The sequence below is a fragment of the Lactuca sativa genome, chromosome 7, assembly GCF_002870075.4.
Source record: "Lactuca sativa cultivar Salinas chromosome 7, Lsat_Salinas_v11, whole genome shotgun sequence".
Taxonomy (NCBI): domain Eukaryota; kingdom Viridiplantae; phylum Streptophyta; class Magnoliopsida; order Asterales; family Asteraceae; genus Lactuca; species Lactuca sativa.
In genome coordinates this window covers 90,249,661-90,254,053 of record NC_056629.2, presented here as the reverse complement: position 1 = coordinate 90,254,053, position 4,393 = coordinate 90,249,661, and the positions used below count along the sequence as shown (strand labels likewise).

Genomic DNA, 4,393 nt, shown 5'->3' with positions numbered 1-4,393 from the left:
GAATTTGTTGTGTTTGTGAAAACACTAACATGTCCAGGTGATCCAAAACGCATAAAGTAAAAAACGCATCAAGAAAAGACTATGAAGGATGTCGAACGAGCATTTGGAGTCCTAAAGAAGCATTGGCGCATACTATAACATCCGGCTCGTCCTTAAAGTGTGGAAAAGCTCGCTTGTCTTATGTATGCGTGTATCATTTTACATAATATGCTTTTGGATGACGAGCACTAAATAATTTGTCAGTTTCAACCAAATGACAATGCATCCTCAAGTACATCATCTAGTGCGCCAATACCACCCGGTTCCATCCCATGGCGTGCAAGAAGAAGGGAAATATGTAACAATTAAGAACACCACGAGCTTCGCAACGATTTGGCGGAACACATATATCAAGTTAATGAAATTGATTTAAATGAGTCAATTGACAATGATATCGGTGAATATTCGGACTGAAATATTTTATTAAGTTAGTTAATTTAATTTTCGTTTTATGATTGTTAAATCAAATGTAATGTCTTTAATTTATGAAATTTTATGTTATTTTAATTAGTATTTATTTTTATGGATATCTCTAGAAAAGTCCAAATATTTTGGCCAAATTTTTAATAAAGTCCTAAATTTTATTTTTTGAATAAAAAAGTTCTGACTTTTTCACCTTTTGAATAGAAAAGCACAAGAAACCGATTAATTTATTCACTTTAGTCCTTTTTGACCCGTTCAGCAGGTCATGGGACCAAATTGTTAATTTTTCAAAAATAATGGGATTTTTTTGCAGATTTCTTCAAAAGTTTTATGTAATGTATAAACATATTTTTTACATATCTATATCTATTTGTACGTATTTTTGTATTTTTTTATGTTTTTACCTTTATATATTTACATATTTTTATGTATTTTAAATATATAAACGTATATTTTTACTTATTTTATATGTATTTTAACCATTTTACATATTTTTTTATGTATTTTTATGTGTTATTTTTATGTATTATGTATTTATATTTTACATATTTAAGTATTTTTTAAGCTATTTATATAGATGTTTATGTATTTTAAGTGTATAAACGTATTTTTTTTACGTATTTATATCTATTTTTAAGTATTTTACATATTTTTTTTATGTATTACGTATTTATGTATTTTTTTAAAGTTTTTTATATAGATGTTTTTGTATATTTATGTATTTTAAATGTATAAACGTATTTTTAACGGATTTATATTTATTTTTTTTTAAAGTATTTTACATATTTTTGTGTGTTTTTATTTGTTTTTTATGTATTTATATATAATTTTGCTTATTTATGTATTTTTTTAGTTTTCTTATATAGATGTTTATGTATTTTTATGTATATTAAATGTTTAGTTGTATTATTTTTATGTAAAAAAATATATAAACATGTAAAAATAATACAATTAAACTATATACATAAAAATACATAAACATCTATATAAGAAAACTAAAAAATACATAAATACGCAAAAATACATATAAATACATAATACATAAAAAAAACACAAAAAACATACAAAAAATATGTAAAATACATATAAATACGTAAAACAATACGTCTATATATTTAAAATACATAAATATACAAAAACATCTATATAAAACACTTAAAAAATACATAAAAACATAATACATACAAAAAAATATATAAAATACTTAAAAATAAATATAAATACGTAAAAAATACGTTTATACATTTAAAATACATAAACATCTATATAAAAAGCTTTAAAAAAATACATAAATACATATAAATACATAATACATAAAAATAACACAAAAAATATGTAAAATTGTTAAAAATACATATAAATAAGTAAAAAATACGTTTATATATTTAAAATACATAAAAATACTTAAATATATACATATAAAAACATAAAAAATACACAAATACGTATATATATATATATATATATATATATATATATATATATACACATCAAAAATATGTTTATATATTATATAAATTTTTGACGAAATCTACAAAAACGTTTCATTTTTTAAAAATTAACAATTTGGTCCTATGACCTGCTGAACAGATCAAAAATTACTAAAATGAATAAATTAGTCGGTTTCTTTGACTTTTCTATTCAAAAGGTGAAAAAGTCAGGACTTCTTTATTCAAAAAATAAAATTTAGGACTTTATTAAAAATTTGCCTAAAATATTAGAACTTTTTTAAAAATATCCCTTATTTTTTTATTTATGCAAATATTTAGATTTTTAAATTTAAAAAAAAAATAATAGGTAAAAACATCACCACATCCTATTTCATAAATAAAAAATATAAAAACTTCAAAAACTTAGATGGTAATTATGCAACACCTTTTTAAAATCGACAAAAATTATACCACACACACCCCTTAATTAGGAATTAACCAAGGGCAACAACATGTATAAGGGGTATAGAGGCTGATTATTAAAATCTAATTCAAGAATATACTTCCAACATTCATAACAAAAACCTGTCGTTGTAGTATAGTGGTAAGTATTCCCGCCTGTCACGCGGGTGACCCGGGTTCGATCCCCGGCAACGGCGTTTTTTCTTCCGATTTACTTTTAAAAAGTTTCACAAGTTTTCCGTGTATTGCAATAGGGGTCCTCAAAGTTTCAATTTCCACACTTCCTCCGTTTAATTATCCAAAATACTGTGACGTACATTTCCTTTTACGTTTGTGATTTGAATTTAATTCTTAACAGCACTAGTTATTTTTTGATGATGAAAAACTCGACTTTTTTTCCCACACGTCCAGTTTCAGAATAAAGTGAAGTCTTCTATGAGTTTAATTTTAAAGAAACAAAACACTCAAGAGGAAAATGAAGGTTGAAGATGAATAGGGCAAAACCGCAAAATGAACAAGATGTTCATCACGTGTCTTACACGTGACATGGGCTAACGGGCATAAGTGCATAACCATGCATTTCTCTTTCATTCTTTTTAGGGACGATTCATGTATTTAGATTCTTGTAGAAATATGATTTATAAATTTTCATATATCATAAGGCCGTTTCTGTAATTTATTTTTATTTTTATTTAATATATATTTTTGTATTTGTCCATTAGTAATTATTATATAGTAATATAACTAGATGCAGCATCATTTGCTGAAAATTTATATATAGTAGGGTTATGTTTAATATAGTGGGGTTATGTTCCATCTTCTCATCTTCATGTTATAATTTCTAGAAATAAAAACATTCTCTTTTCTCATCATTGCAGGATTTGCTTTACATGGATGCAACAGAATCATCATTATCTGACATTAGGAAAAGATGTTACTCATAGAGGTATGTTGGTATATTGATGGATATGTCTGAACATATGTATGTGTATTTTGTTTCATCATAGTTGGTACCTAATATGAATTTGTTTGATTTTATATTCAAATGCATAAATTTTAGTCTTCTAAATGAATTACTAGATGTTAGATTCACAAAAGATAAAACTACACAAACAGTCCTTTAGGTTAGCTGAAAATTGCCACTTTGGTCCAAAAAGGTTTGGACTAACACCAGAGGTCCAAACTTTTCATTTTATTGCGAGTTTGGTCTGATTTGCTTTGAACTTTTTTATAAAGACGATTATGCCCCTTACTATTTAATTTTTCATCTTTCTTTTATTACAACAATTAAAAATAATTAAAAATAAAAAAAAATAAAAATACTCTCTCTCTCATGCCCATTCCTTTTTCATTACTTTTCCTTTACAAAAGCTCTTTAATGGTTTCTTCCCCAAAAATTCATCAAGAACATCAAATTAGATACAAGAATTTGCCATCAGAACAAGAACAACACCAGATCTTATTTCAAGCTTTTTCCAACAAAACCCAGATCTCATGTCAAGCTTCTTTTGGTGAACCTCCAAAGATACGACTCTCGCTCATCAGTTCCTCAAAACCATCGAGACCTACAAAATTACTCACCACTTCCATCGCCCACACCACACCACCAGTTGCTTCACCTGAAACCACAAACCATGAAATCAGATTTCTTCCTCTGTTGGGTCCATCTGGGTCTCCCCAAAATGTATCAATTCGTTGATGGGTTTTGGGGGTGAATCTGAATGGGTTACATCAGTTCAAAACATGTTGCCATCACTACTCTTTCCCCTATTCATGATTCTTCCTTATGATGGTAAACTCACCAGGCATTTTCCGGATCCTAATAAGAATCAGGATTATGGATTATGGGGGAAGATCAAATAGGATACAGAAGACGATGTTAAAGATGGAGGATGTAAAAGATGAAGTGGGTTACTGTGTTGCCAGTTCATCATCTGATAATTGGTTCATCATTCAGGGGAAATTTAGTGTTGTTGGTGGTTGTGTTTGTTCACCACCGTAACCCACCTCCTCTGGTTAACAAACCCCACCAGCCACCA

At 27.2% G+C, this 4,393-nt stretch overlaps 1 non-coding gene across 1 annotated transcript; it reads left to right on the top strand.

The window, feature by feature from the left end:
- The first annotated feature begins 2,479 nt into the window (after positions 1-2,479).
- TRNAD-GUC (transfer RNA aspartic acid (anticodon GUC)) lies at positions 2,480-2,551 on the top strand. The gene has a single exon. It is a non-coding gene; the product is annotated as a tRNA-Asp (tRNA).
- Positions 2,552-4,393: the final 1,842 nt, after the last annotated feature.